The 16,614-nt window shown below is 35.1% G+C and overlaps 1 protein-coding gene across 2 annotated transcripts in view; it reads right to left on the minus strand.

The window, feature by feature from the left end:
- The window catches only part of CDH12 (cadherin 12), a 1,313,162-nt gene that overhangs the window by 89,008 nt on the left and 1,207,540 nt on the right, over nt 1–16,614 (minus strand). The window lies entirely within an intron of this gene.

Consider the following 16,614-nt stretch of genomic DNA (forward strand, 5'->3'; position numbering starts at 1 on the left):
AAGATTATCATAAGTACTACGAACTTGTCTGTTTCCATATCTCCTGCTCTTAAATTCCTAAGAGGAAGCATTAGATACTAACAGAGCATTTAAAAGTAAAATCAATTTAACCAAATATCATCTACACTAATTGCATCCAGGTGTCCCAATCAGTTAGTCAACTAGCATTTATTAAAGGCCTACTATATGGCAGGCACTGTTAAGCTATGGCCCCAGGGTCCAGAAGTATGGACAAGGTACCTTGGAGAAACCTGTCTCAGTAATATGGATGGAGGGCTAGAGAAAATGTCTAAAAGCTAAATTTGTCATATTGAGATCAGTTCCCTAGTGTTGTTGTGCCTACACCCCGAAGGGCATGCAAATGTTGCTCCCTTATATACGGTCAAAAAAGTAAGTTTTAGCTTTTTACACCTATTTCTTTCAAACAGTACAGTCAGATAAATGGGGATTGGGGGAAGACACCTAAAATAAATGTGAAAAAATATAATATTTATCACAAACACATTTTTACTAAAGTTTGAATTTATAATTGTTGGTTCAAAGTTCCATTATATCCATTAGAATTAATAAAAATTTCATTAAAAATGTCAAGGTAGGGTGCAATATTGAATCTTGGACACAAGGTGGAGCTCCAACAGAGCTAAAAATTTAGGATGCTAATGATTTGCTGTAAAAATCACAAAGTCACATATAATCTTTGAGTATTGACACAACATTCAACTTTATAATGACTTCAAAATTCAATAAAAGAAATATAATTTGGATTATTTTCTAGGGAAAGACATAATTTCCCTTGATAAAATGTTCTTCCTCTGTCCCCCTCCAAATCAAAGGATCTGATCAAAGCAAAATAAAAGTTAGAATTCCATATAGATAAACCTTCTGCATCATTCCAAGTTATTGCTATAGGTCAGTAAATAGAAAAGAAAAGAAAAAAATCACACAAATCTCATTTTAATGAGAATCGTATACCTTGAAAAAACATTCAACATTTTTGTTTTGAAGAACAACCTTGCCTCCAGAAACTCCACTAGAATCATTTGTTATAGATCAAGCATTACCAGACTCCACAAGCTACCTGACCCCTGATGGGAAGACTTAACCCTGAGGTGATTTAATTATTAGTGAGTCTTCCTGAAACCTCCATGTCTTAACAAGACCCCAATCTGATTTCTGGCTCTCTACTACTGACTTACATCTGTGCTGGCTGCTAAGTCCTGCCAGGGACCAACGATATTCTGCCTGAACTCCTTCAAGGATAAGCATACTTCTATCCTATCATACGCTACCCATCCCAGTGATTCAAACCTTACTTCCCTGTCACTGTATAAACCTTGATTCCCACCCCTTTCTGCCTTCCATCTTGCTTCCAATCTCCCCTCTATCAACCTCCCCCCGCAACATTTCTTCAAAATCTGCCCACTATTTCCACTGAGTTTTCTGGAATGCCAGTTCCATAGGTAACAAAGCTGCTTTCATCTTAATGTTTTTGTTTTTGTTTTTTTTTCCTTGACTCCAATTTTCTTGTTCTCACTGAGCCCTGGTCCCCTCCCAACGACAGAGTATCCCTGGCAAACTTTTCCAGTACTAGTTGCCCTTTCACTCTCATGCTACTCTTTGATTGTAATGGGGGGCACTTAGCTATTCCAAACTTTTCATCCTTCCTCAAACCTCCTACGGTTCTCCCTCCCCATACTCTCTCAGTTAAGAACTTTGCTTCATATTTCACTTTTAAAAAATTGGTGGGGGGGGGGACAGCTAGGTGGTGCAGTGGATAGAGCTCTGGCCTTGGAGTCAGGAGGATCTGAGTTCAAATCTGGCCTCAGGCACTTGACACTTACTAGCTGTGTGACCCTGGGCAAGTCACTTAACCCAGACTGCTTCACCAAAAAGCTTAAAAAAAAATTAGGTTGTTTGTTGAGAGCTCATCTCAACTCCTTCAGATGCTTTCCCCACTATCTCTTCCATTCCTCCCTTACCAACACCAAACCAAACCACACTCTTTGGAATTTAGGTTAGGTCTAACAATTTATTATTCTAAGGGTCTTCCAGGATATCTGGTTCAACCTGGGACTGGACTAGATTTCTGAAAAGTTGAAGAGGCACCTGAAATAGGTCCAGAGATGTGGCGCAACAACATTTAAGTCCAGGATGCACTTCATTGATATGAAAACCAACATTTTGTGTTACTACCATCTACTCCCCACCAACATCTCCAAGGAATTATATAGTATATCACTATTCATTCAACTTTTCTCTTTCAAATTGAACCTTTGAAATATCATTTCTGAACCTGGAAATAGCTTCAGTACTAGCTCTTGGAAGATACAAGAGGTCATCACTAGGAAAACTGTTTTTGTGGGGTTTCTGTCTTCATCAGTTTTTATGTCCTATGCTATATTACACCTATGTTGGTGTCTTATGCAGTGCAATAGAATATGTAACTTCTTTGCCCAAAGCAAAGTTAGTTTGGGACTTTCTCCTTATTGGTAGAGATGAAAATCCAGAGAAATTGGTGAGAGGAGAGAGAGCTCAAACTTTTGCCAGTCTCCTTTGAGTCTCCCTGAGGGACTCTTCAAAGCCAGTCTCTTTTGGGTGACTTCTTTAAGCAGCCAAATTCTTTGGGTGCTCTTGGATTCCAGCTTTGAGATGGAAGATGAAAGAACCCACTTCAGGCTGCTGCAGGAAAAGCCTCTGGAAAGACATGAGAGGAGCAGGCAGCTTCCCTCATGTTCATATTCTCAGTTTGCTACACTAGAGATTTGGGGGCAATTCCCCTTGGGTGAGATCATAGACATGCCCTTGGTCTAGCTGAGTTATCTCTCTCCTCTAATAGGAAAGCTTCTTCTCTCTGTATTATCTGGTATATATTCTCCTATGCATGACTTCTCTGAGTTGTGTTTTGCTATGACTTGGGTAAATAGGCTTCTTTACTATTCACTATATGTGTTCATTTTGGAATTGGTATTTAGTGGAAAAATGATTAAACCTTGGATATAGAGCTTGAGTTCCCCTTCTCCCCCAAAATGACAAAGCAATCAGAAGTTAGGTGGAACATGATCATTTCCCCCAGACTAATAATACTTAAGGGAGTAGGAATATACACTTACAGCTGGGTACCCTCTCTCTCTGAGAAGAGCTGAGCAGCCTAGGGCCCCACCTTTCTACTTCCCCTCCTGTCAGGAATAAAAGTCTCCTTTGCAGAAGAGTGGGGGGGGAGGGGGAGCTACTGATCCATGTTTATTCTGCCTTCTTTTAAGCTATGCGGAGAAAGAATCCACACTACATATGGAGTCTTACTACATATGTGGGGCCCACTAGTTTATTCTGCTACAAATATAAAAATTTTAAAGATAAAGATCACTCCATTCCAATCCAACAAGCATTTGCTACATGCATTGCACTAGGCATTGGGGATGCAAAGACAAAAGGGGGAAAGGGGAAACCTAACACCTTCCCTCAAGGAAAAGTAGTGAGGAGAGGTACAATGTGTAAACAGATAAGTATTCACCAAATAATTGAGCCGAGGAAGTAGAGAGTCTAACAACTAAGGAAATGAATGAATAATGTAGGAGTATTTATTAAGCACCTACAGCATACTAGACATCTTATTAAATAATGAGATTACAACTACAAAAGATACCAAATGCATGCCGTTGGAGTTTATACTCTAATAGAGGAAAACACAGAGATGGGGTGGGGGGGTGGAGGAACAGTAATGATGACCAAGAAAGAGGGCTTTGGCCACTTTGGAATCAGAAGACTTCTTATTTAAGATGGCTTGGAGATAAACATTTGAGGAAGCTAGATATTCTAAGCTGAAGAGGGAATGCATTTTAGCTATGGCGCATTTGTCACTTATACAAAGGTAAAGAGGCAGGAGACTGGGATTGGGGGGAGGAGGTGGGGAGTTGGATAATTTAGCTGGAAGATAGAGTGTGAAGGGGATTAATGTTCAATAAGCTTAGAAAGGTTGACTTTGTATACCCTCAGTAATTAGCATTGTGCTCCACATATAATAAGTGCTTAATAAATGTTTTAGCTAACAGTTTAGCTAACAGTTATTTTCTTAAGTTTAGAAGACTAAGATAAAAAAGAAAACAATAGAAATCCCACATTTCATAAAATAAGTAATCTGGGTTGGTCATTTACACCATTAGTTTTAGCCTAAAAAGGTTGCTTATATACTTTTTCCACTGATTTCTCTCCTTTCAAGGTGACAAGCTGAGAGCATTTGTACTTAAAGAACAATTTATAAGGCCAACACAAAGAAATGTCAAGTCAGACTAACTCTAGCAGTTTCTTTGAAATACTTCAGTGACAGATTAAAGAGGAATGTTCAAAGTAGTAAGCATAAGGTATATTCACAAATCCCATTACAGGCTAATAAGACTCAGAGACTTCCTTTAGGGTTGAGTGACTTATACTGTCCAACAAAGTTTCATTCTGCAATGCCCACATGCCATGTCCCAAAGAAACATTTATAGCTAACATGACTGAAACAGTGCTTCCCAATTTATTTCTTTTGTGAGCTTAGGTCGCAGCTGACATAAAACACAGATATACATAGCACTTTTCAAGATAGACATATTTTTAGCAAGCAGTAAGGCACTCAGATTCATTAAGATGAGCATTTCTTAATAAAATATTGAAGCTGGTTGTAAAGTCCACAGAATATGGAACAAGTCAGAAAAACTAACATTACTCATGTCAGATTGTTTAGGTTATATCAGTTTATTTCCAACGACTTGGCATTTTATCATTCCTAGAAACTCAAATGCAATAAAGCTGGGGTCATTCAGATTAATTCAAAACTGAAGTAATCTCCAGCTCTGTCATGGACTAATCTTTTATGATGTACTACATAATTACATTGCCATCATCTGCCTGCAGTTTACCTTTGATGCATATGAAACATCTTAATAGTATAACCTGTACAACACAGATTAAAAAATAAAACAGGTGACAAGAAATCATATTGATATACTAGAAAGTCCAGGGAAGGGAGATGATTGGTAGTTATAGAAAGTGGTTTTACTTTTTTGGGATATCACTAATTGACCTTAAGAAAAAATATAATCGTCAGGTTATATTGTGTAAATATATGCATATACATTTACATATATATACACACACACATATGTATATATATGTATACATGAGAGTAGTGATTTAAAATGGACTTATTTATAAAGAAATATAACCTAATACTTGTTAGTGAAATATTACTTGGGTAAATACAATTAACAATATGAATGAGAAACAAATAACAGAAGTGGAATTGAAATCTATGAAATGATCAAACAAAAATCTAGTTATTAGCATGCATTGTTGTTGTTCAGTTGTATCTGACTCTTCATGACCCTGTGGACCATCTTGTCCATGGGGTTTTCTCAGCTAAGATCCTGGAGTGGTTGCCATTTCCTCCTCCAGTGGATTAAGGCAAACAGAGATTAAGCAACTAGCCCAGTGTCACATAGCTAGTAAATGACAGGCACATTTGCACTCTGGTCTTCCTGACTACAGGCAGTGCTCTACACACTGAACCACCTACCTAACTCCAGTGATTAGCATATACAAGATAAACTAATAAAAGTATTTAACCTAACTTTCATTCAAATAAATTTTCATTCAGTAAACAACATTATATTATAGAAATTAATGCATCTCTTTGTGAAACTCATCTATACATTTATAGTGATATAAAGCATTTATGTGATATGCTAACATTTATCCTTGACCAAAGTCCTACTTCAATTGTTCTCTGTAGTGAAAAATGAGTCAGTTGGAAGGCGGCAAGTCTGGATAATATGATTTTTTAAAGGCAAAAAAAATTTTTGGAAAAAAATTATTATGCAGAATATTTCTTGAGGAAAAGCTATTATTTTGCATTTGAAAATTTGGTAGTGGGAAGAGGAAGGAGAAATCCCTGTTTAAATGCATGAAGAAACTATGATTTGAATTTTAACTTAACCTCTTTTTTTATGATGTACTTCCTAAACTTATAAATGGCCAGTGAGACTATAGTATAATTTAAATATTTTTAATTTCTCAAAGCTACATTTGGACACACATAATGAACCTTTTAAATTTTAAAATTGAAAAAGAAAATAATCATGCAGCAGGGTTTTTTGTTTGTTTTGTTTTGTTTTTGTTGTTGTTTTGTTTTGGTTTTGGTTTGGTTTGGTTTGCTTTTGTCTCGTTTTGTTTTCTCCTAAGATAGATCAGTGTGGAAACTGAAGGCCTAATGATTTTTTTCTCCCTTATAGAAAGGCTGCTACTTTGTAGAGTTAACAGCAAATATGTAAATAGTATTTCTCATAGGCAAGCTATATCTATATCTATATCTATATGTATCTATCTATCTATATCTATATCTATATAGATATAGATATAGATACATACACACATGTATATTAGAATGTTTACCTGTGGCAAAGGAAATCTGTCTTTGGTATAGTAAAGAGGGGGCCAATTGACAGATTTGGAAACTTCAATTCTCACTTAAAGTTTTTTTTGTCCCTTCTTGCAAGGTGTACTGTTGAAGAGGAAAAAGAGTTGGTGGTTGAATAAATTATTCTGTACCTTATTTTTAAAAAGGCCTGAAGCAATAGACATTTTCAATAAGCACAAATTAAGGCACGAAGAAAGTACTCAACTTGGTACTAGCATTCTGATAACAAAGTAGAGCTTCCAGCAGAATTTCAGTCATGCATACTAAACATGTACAGCAAACCTTACCCCATAGTGAGTCAGGGCAAGAGAAAGGCGATCTTGATGATTCCTATAGTGTTGCTGGGTCAGAAAATCTTTTTGGAAGTAGGGAGTGTTTGGCATCCTAGAAGAAGTAATTTTCTTCATACAGGAAGGCTCTTCACCTCCAATGAGGTTTTCATGCACTGAACAGGGTTTTATTAATTAATCAAGCTGACAAATATTTATTGGGTATCCATGAAATGCTTTGCACATTACTGGCATGAATTCTACAAAATCCTGGTTAAAAACTTAACAAACTTAACAAACTTTATTGCAACCATCCAAGGATTCACTTCCCAGATTTGTTATCCAAATGCAATCCCATGGCTAAGGGGCAGTGGCCTTATTAACCTTGCTTCTGAGGAGAAGTGTCACTTAGCAGAGATATGCTGTAAGATTCAACCTATAGATATTTGAATAGTAAAACTGTCAATATTTTCCATCAAAAATTGCATTTTTTTCTATATTAAGGATTTTAATTACTTTATGTCCCATTGGCAGTGTGGTAATGCTTCTGGACACTTTCTCAAAATAATGTTTTAAATGTTTAAAATAAAATACATAGGATTAGAAGAGAAACCAAAAGTTGGGGAAAATAAAGATGCAATCTGTTTTACCTATTCAACTTCATAGACCCCCAAAATCTATCCATGAACACTTTGGAGGTCCATGGACTCTTCCATATAGTCAATTCTCAATTTATAAACAACACATGAAGTTAAAAGGCACCTCTCCTATGCCCTCCACCTACTCCAAAACCATTACTGGGAAATATTATGTTCATGCATAATGGGGGTGGGGAAGAGAGCATGAATAAGTGGAATTTTGAGAGAATCTTAATTCAGAAGGAGGGGTGTAAATAAACACAAAGAAGCTGATCTTGAGGAATAATGTCAGATAGGTTCCACCAAAAATATTGATAAATATTACCTAAATTTTCAAATTTCTAAAACATGAAGGAGAAGGAAGAGATGAAGAAGAAGAAGAAAAGAAGAAGAAGAAGAAGAAGAAGAAGAAGAAGAAGTAGAAGAGGAAGAAGAAGAAATAACAAGCAGCATTGCCCAAATCAAACTGACCCAATGCTAAAAGAGGTACAAAATTCACTGAATAAAAGAACCCCTTCAAAAGCAGAATAGTACAAATGGAAATGGAAGTATAAAAATTCACTGAAGAAAAGAACACCTTACAAAAAAGAATTGGTCAAATGTGAAAAGAGTTACAAATCTCAAAGAATAAAATAATTCCTTAAAAATTAGACCTGGGTAAGTGTAAGCTAATGATTGAATGAGACTTCAAGAAATAATAAAACAAAGTCAAAATAATGGGGGGGAGGGAAATCAGAAAAAAATGTGGAATATCTCATCACAAAAACAATTAATCTAGAAAATAATTCAAGGAGATAGAATTTAAGAATTATCGGACTACCTAAAAGCCATGATCAAAGAAAGAGCCTAGACATCATATTTCAAGAAATTATCAAGGAAAAAAATCTTTAAATGTCTTAGATCTGGAGGACAAAATAAAAGTTTGAAAGAATCCACCAATCACCTCCTGAAAGAGATCCTAAAATGAAAACCTTCAGTAATATTATAGTCAAATTCCAGGGCTCCTATGTCAAAGAGAAAAAACTTCAAGAAACTAGAAAAAAAATTCAAATATCACAGTGCCACAGTTAAGATAAGAGAAGATTTAGCACTTCCATATTAAAGGAGCAGAGGGCTTGTTACATGCTATTCCAGAAGGCAAAGGAAATAGGATTACAACCAAGAATAATCTACCTGGAAAAACTAAGTATAATCCTTCAGGGGGAGAAAATGGATATTCAACGAAATGGAGGATTTTTTAGCATTGTTGATGAAAAGACCAAAGCTGAACAGAAAGTCTGACATTCAGACAACACTGAAGAGAAGCATAAAAAAAAGACAACATGAAAGAGGTCTCAATAAAGACCTCGTAAGGATCACAATAAATAGTTAAACTGTTTACATTCCTATATAGGATGATGATACATGTATGTCCTAAGAACTTTATTAGGGAAGTTAAAAGGAGTTCACTTAGAGGACACAGATGTGAGTCAATTATGTTGGAATGATTTCCAAAAAATAATGAAAGGGTAAGAAAGAGTGATGCCCTGGGAGAAGGGGAAAAGGAGACACAGAATGGGAACTTTCTCACATAAAAGAAGCACAGAAGGAAGATCTTTTACAGAGGAGGGGAAAACGGGGGGAGGTGGAAGTAGCAAATAATGCTTGAACTTCACTCTCATCAGAACTTGTTCAAAGAGGGAAGAATACACACACACACACACACATACATACACACATATACATATATACATATATATGAATATATGCACTTATATGAATATATATAAATACACACTCAGTTGTGTATAGAAATGTAATTTATCCAATAGGGAAACAAGAGGGAAAGGGGACATAAGAAACAGGGAGTGATAAAAGGGCAGACACATTAAGTGAGGCAGTGGTTAGAAACAAAATAGACTTTTGAGAAGGGACAGAATAAAAAGAGAAAGAGAAGAAGAACTGGAAGAAAAAGAAACAGAAGCAAATGCATAGCAATCATAACTGTGAAGGTGAATGGGATAAATTCATAAAACAGAAGCAGATTACAGAACAAATTAGAAACTAGAATCCAACAATATGTTGTTTACAAGAGACACACTTAAAACAGAAATACCCAAATAGTTAAAATAAAGGACAGGAGCAGAATCTAATATGTTTTAGCTGAACTTAAAAAAAAAGCAGAGGTAGCAATCATGATTTAGACAAAGCAAAAACAAAAACAGACTAATTAAAAGGGATAATCAGGGAAATTACATTTTACTAAAAGGTATCATAGACAATAAAGTAATATAAAAAAATTTACAGCAGATTTCTCCAACAAAGTTTTCAATTCTTGATTACACACTGCATACAGAATTGAGTCAAATTTATAAAAATGAAAGCCCTCAATTGATAAATGGTTAAAGGATATAAATTAGCAGTTTTCAAAAGAAGAAATCAAAAAACATAAAAATGCCCTAAATCATTATTGATGAGAGAAAGGCAAATTAAAACAACTCTTAGGCACCATTTCACACTTATCATACATGACAAATGCTAGAAGGGATTTTTTAGTGAAAGTGAACTGTTCCAATCATTTTGGAGGCCAATTTAGAACTATGCCCAAAGGGCTATAAAACTGTGCATACCCTTTGACCCAACCATACCACTACTAAATCTGTATACCAAAAAGATCAAAGGAAAAGGAAAAAGAACTACATGTTCAAAAATATTCATAGCAGCTATTTTTGTGGTGGCAAAGAACTGGAAATCGAGGGGATGCTTGTCAATTGGGGAATGGTTGAAAAAATTGTGACATATGATTGTGATATAATATTCTTGTTCTATGGGAAATAATAAGGGGGGGGGTTCATTAAAAAAAATAGCAAGACCTATATGAAGTAATGTAAAGTGAAGTGAGAAGAACTGGGAGATCAGTGTATGCAGTAATTGAAATGTAATAATGATCAACTATGGAACAGGCCAACAGAGAAACCCCACACCCAGGGGAGGCCAAAAGGGAGTCCCCCACAACCCACACCTACCCACCAGTACCAGCCAGAAGGGAAGCCTACTCTCCAGAGAAATCAAGCAGCTCAGCCCTGAAGCCTAATGAAAAGCAGAAGTTAAGACTAAGAGCCCCAATACAAAACTTTGGAACAGTGCAGAACCAAAGCCCAACTCTCACATAAAAACAGCAAGTCACAAAAAGGGCAAGGGAAAATGAGCAAAAAATCTAAAAAAGGGCTTAACTATATAAATTTACTATAGTGATATGGTGGAGCAAGGCACAAACTTAGAAGATGACAATAGTGTCAACATGGCTACACATGAAGCCTCAAAGAAAAATGTAATCTGGTCTCTGGACCAAAAAGAATTCTTGGAAGAGCTTAAGGAGGATTTTAAAAGGCAAATTAGAGATGGAGAAGAAAAATTTGGAAGTGAAATGAGAGTAATGCAAGAGAACCATGAAAAAAGAGTCAATAGCATGGGAAAAGATATACAAAAATTTACTGAAGAAAATAACTCCCTAAAAAATAGAATGGGTCAAATGGAAAAGGAAGTACAGAAACTCACTGAAGAAAATAATTCTTTTAGAATTAGGATTGAACAAGTGGAAACTAATGACTCAATGAGACATCAAGATACAATTAAATAAAATCAAAAAAGCAAAAAGATAAAAATGTGAAATTTCTCATTAGAAAAAAAAACTGACCTAGAAAATAGGCCCAAGAGAAATAATATATAAAAAAGGACTACCTGAAAGCAATGATCAAAAAAAAATAAATAAAAAGCCAGGACAACATTTTTCAAGAAGTAATCAAAGGAAAATGCCCCAATATATTAGAACCAGATGGCAAAATAGAAATTGCAAGAATCCACCAAGCACAGCTTGAAAAAGATCCCAAAAATTAAAAACTCCCAGAAATATCATAGCTTAATTCCAAAGCTCATAGATCAAGGACAAAGCTTTGTAAGCAACCAGAAACAAACAATTCAAATATTGTGGAGCTAAAACCAGGATTACACAATATTTGGCAGCTTCCACTTTAAAGAACTGGAGGACTTGGAATATGACATGCCAGAAGGCAAAGGATTTAGGATTACAACCAAGAATCATCTACCCAGCAAAACTGAATATAATCTTTAAGGGGAGGCTAGGTGGTGCAGTGGATAGAACACAGGCCCTAGAGTCTGGAGGACCTAAGTTCAAATCCTGCCTCAGATACTTGAAACTTACTAGCTGTGTGACCCTGGGCAAGTTACTTAATCCCAACTGCTCACAAAAATAATAATAATAATAATAATAATCCTTCGGGAGGAAAATAGATATTCAAAGAAATAGAATACTTTCAAGTATTTCTAATTAAAAGATCAGAGCTGAATAAACAATTTGACCTCCAAAGACAAACAAACAAATGAATGAATAAACAAAGGAGTGAGAAAGAAAATTGCTCATGAAGAAGGAGGGGGTGGGGAGATTGAATGGGGTAAATTATTCCACACAAAAAGAGGCATGAAAGAACTATTAATGGAGAGGAAGATGAGGGGCAGGGATGGAGAAGAAAGCTTAAACCTTACCCTCATCAAAACTGTCTCAAAGAAGGAATAACATACACACTCAATTGGATATAAAAATCTATCTAACCCTATAAGAAAGTAAAAAGAGACAGAGACAATAGAAGGAGAGGGGAGACTGATAAAAGTGGGGCTATATTGCAAAAGATGGTAATCATAAGTAAAACACTTGTGAGAAGGGAAAAGGTAGAGGTATAAGAGAGAGGGGGATAAACAAGTGAAAAATAGCATGAAGGGAAATAAACAGTTATTATAACTATAAATATGAATGGCGATGAACTCACCCATAAAATAGAAGTGGATAGCAGAATGGATTAAAAACAAGAATCCTAAAATATTTTGTTTAAAGAAACACATGTGAAACAGAGAGATACACACACGATAAAGGTAAAAGGCTGGAGCAGAAAGAAAGAAAGAAAAAGAAAGAAAGAAGCTATGAATAAAAATTCTGGAAAACTGAGATATGGTAAATCTGGAAAAAAATTAAATGGAAATAGAAAGGTATACCTTTTGCTCAACAGTATATGGCACCTACACAAAAACTGACCATGGATTAAGATGTTAAAAACCTCACAACCAAACACAGAAAAGCAGAAATAGTGAATGCATCCTTTTGAGATCATAAGGCAATAAAAATTACATCCAGTAATGGACAATGGAAAAAGGGATTAAAATTAACTGGAAATTAAATAATCTAATCCTAACATCAAGTGGGTCAAAAAACATATCATATAAACAATTGATAATTTCATTAAAGAAAATGATAACAATGAGACAATACACCAAAATTTATGGAATGCAGCCAAGGCTGTACTTAGGGGAAAATGTATATCTCTGATTGCTCACATCAATAAAATAGAGAAAAAACAGATTAATGAATTAGGCATGCAACTAAAAAAAACTAGAAAAAGAACAAATTAAAAATCCCCAATTAAACACCAAATTGAAATCCTGAAAATAAAAGGAGAGATTAGTAAAAATTGAAAATAAGAAAACCAATGAATTAATAAATGAAAAAGAAGAAGGTTTTACAAAAAAACCAATAAAATAGATAAAACATTGGTCAATTTGATTTAAAAAAGGAAAGATGGAAACTAAATTACTAGTATCAAAAATGAAATGGGTAAATTCACCACCAATGAAGAAAAAATTAAGACAATTGTTAGGAGCTATTTTGCCCAATTATATGCCAATGGATTTGACAATTTAAATGAAATGGATTAATATCTATAAAAATATAAATTACTCAGATCAACAGAAGAAGAAATAAAATACATAAATAATCCAATTTTAGAAAAAGAAATTGAACAAGCCATCAATTAAATTACTAACAAAAAATCCCTTGGACCAAATAGTTTCACAAGCAAATTCTATCAAACATTCATTCGAAGAACAACTAATCCCCAAAACTCTATTAACTATTAGGAAAAATAGGCAAATAGACCAATTTTCCTAATGAATATTGCTGAAAAAATTTTAAATAACATGCTATCAAAGAGATTACAGCAATATATCACAAGGATTATACACTATGACCAGGTAGTATTTATACCAGGAATGAAGAGTTGGTTCAATATTAGGAAAACTATCACCATAATTGACCATATCAATAACAAAACCAACAGAAATCATACGATTATGTAAATAGGTGAAGAAAAAGTCTTTGACAAAGTACATCACCTATTCCTATTAAAAACATTGATCCAATTGATCCAGCCATTCTGGAGAGCAATTTGAAACTATGCCCAAAAGACCAGATTGTGCACAGCCTTTGTTGCAGCAATACCATGCTAGGTCTGTATCCCAGAGACATCCCCCCCAAAAAAGGGAAAGGACTTATTTATACAAAACTATTTATAGCAGTTCTTTTTGTGGTGGCAAAATATTGGAAATCAAAGGGATGCCCATCAGCTGGGGAATGGCTAAACAAGCTGTGGTATATGATTATAATGGAATATTACTGTGCTATAAGAAATGAAAAACAGAATGATTTCAGAAAAACCTGCAAAGACTTACATGAACTGATGCCTACTGAAGTGAACAGAGCCAAGATAACATTGTACACAGCAACAGCAATATTGTTCGATGAAGAACTATGAATCATTTAGCTATTCTCAGCAATGCAATAATCTAAGACAATCCCAAAAGACTAATAATGAAGCAGATCATCTGCCTCTAGAGAAAGAACTGATATTGATTGAATAGACTGAAGTGTGCTGTTTTTCACTTTCTTTCTTATTTTTCTTTCATTCAAGTCTTCTTGTACAAAATTAGTATTATGGAAATGTTTTACATAATTGTACAAGTATAAACTATATCTGATTGCTTACCATCTCAGGTTGAGGAGAAGGAAGGGAGGGATAGAATTTGGAACTCAAAACTTTAAACAAAAATGTTTAAAAAATTGAAAAAAAAAAAGGAAAGAAACCTACTCAAACCACGGGCCTACTTAGTGAATTTCCTTTGAATGGAGATGGAGCACTGCCAATAGTGGAGGTGAAATTTAATCTGCAAATGTTCCACTATTCTAAATTCATATGCTTCATTACAATTTTCCACCCTAGCACTGTCAGGACTGCTAATTATACCAGTAACCCTTTCTTTTTACGTTTCCTATTTTGAATGCCTAAATACTTGTCAATCATTCCTTAATATTAGTAAAACTATAAACAGTACTTACAGAATAGGTAGGCACATTTCTGATATGTGTGCATGAATTTTATATAGAACAATGGATTCATAATACTATCATTTATTTATTAGTCTGGAAGAGATCTTTTTTTTTTCTTGCAAGGCAATGGGTTTAAGTGACTTGCCCAGGGTCACACAGCTAGTGAGTATCTTGTGTCTGATGCTGGATTTGAACTCATTTCTTCCTGACTCTAGGACCAGTACCCTATCCTCTGTGCCACCTACCTGCTCCACTAAAAGAAATCTTAAAGATCATTCATGACAGATTTCTCAGTCTACGAGTGAGAAAAACTGAAGCCCATAGAGGTGGAGTAGTCACATGGTTAAAGTTTGTAACCGACCCCAGATTTGAACCCTACATCTTCCAACTCTTATTTCACTGCTCTTTCCATTCCACTGGACTGCTTCTGTTATAGCAAGTGCTTAATAACAGCTTGCTCAGTGAATGAATTTGTCTGCTGGAGATTCATGTATTTTGCAACAAAGAAAAGGGATAGTCTTCTTTCTATTTTGGACTATGGGTCCATGATTAAAAGAAAAGAAAAAGTGCCCTTGACTGTGTGATATTGAGAAACTGGATCAAATGAACTTCTGAAAGCACATAGAAGAAAAACACAACAGGCATGACTCAATGCCTTGGGGAAAAATGTTTCCCCTTCCCAAAATTTCCTGAGAATCCCACATCCTCAAAAAATTTGGGGTCATTTAAAAAAAAATTATTCCTTTTTCTTGGTCTTTAGTCCACAAATTCTTGCCAACTGTTTTTTCCTTTCAAAGGTCTATTGTATTTTACCTTTTCTCACCATCCCCACAGACAAACCTTTATAATTTTAGGATAATATTATTGCATAGTAGCTTTCTGTTTGATTTATCTGTCTCTAGATTCTTTACTCTCAAGTATGTCCTGCATTTTTCGTTCTTAAATGTTTTTATCTTGTCCACCTATGTTCAAAACTTTATAACGGCATCCAAGTGCATCAATTTCTTTTATTTTTCTTTTAATTTGATAATTAAAAAAAATTTTTAATTGCATCTATTCCAAACTTATCTCTTTCACTTTGACATATAATATGCCTGTCCTGGCTTTTTTTCTCAGCACATATTCTCACCTCCTACTTTATTGAGATAACCAATGATATGCATTGTCAACTAACTTTCTTTTCTTTCCTACTAGAAACCAGGTTGACCTAGGTTCATGTTCACTACCACAATTAGGTGGTGGTCATTTTAGTTAAGAAAAAGAGATGGGTACATGATACATTGTGGCAGTAGATTTAATATGATTTGATGACTGATGGATGGTGGAGGGGAGGGTATGGAGAAGCACTGAAAGATAAGGAAGAGGTGAAGATAGGATTCCAAAGTTGAGAACTTGTATGGCTGGGTAGATCGTGTGGTGCTGCCTTTAAAAGAAATAACAGAGTTTACTAGTTAAGAGAACAGCCCAAGGGCACACAAATAATAAGTGAAACAGAAAAAAAAATGTCCAAAGACATGTTTTCCAACACCAAATCCAGCTGATTTTCTAGTATGCCATGTAGATTAGCAAGCAAGTAATAAAACTGATTTGCCTGGAGGGAGGGGAATGATGACACAAGTAGAAGTCATTCTGATTTGCTGAGGGTAAGCTGGGAATTGTAAACTAGGTAAATGAGTTCATTTCAGGGTGACCAGATGGAAGACTGTAGCATGAGGTACCAGGAGGCAAAAAAATATAGCTCACATATAAGAGCCAAGGAGAAGTAGAGTATCCGATATTCCACTGGAAGACAATATTGCATGACCTGGAAGTATTATAATTATATAGAAGGAATAACATCTGGACCTGTGATTTTATTGGTATAGGAAGTTGACAAGTGAGGAAGCCTCATCTAACAATGCAGCAGGAACCTTCTTTGAAATTTGTAGTTTTAGAGTGTTGCCTAGAGCACTGAGAGATTGAGTTGTCAAGAACAACATAGCTACTACAAGTCAAATACAGAACTTGAACCCAGGTCTTACTGTTTTCAAAGCCAAATCTCTA

The sequence above is a fragment of the Phascolarctos cinereus genome, unplaced genomic scaffold (genome assembly GCF_003287225.1).
Source record: "Phascolarctos cinereus isolate Bilbo 61053 unplaced genomic scaffold, phaCin_HiC Scaffold_4;HRSCAF=312, whole genome shotgun sequence".
In the NCBI taxonomy this organism is placed as follows: Eukaryota; Metazoa; Chordata; class Mammalia; order Diprotodontia; family Phascolarctidae; genus Phascolarctos; species Phascolarctos cinereus.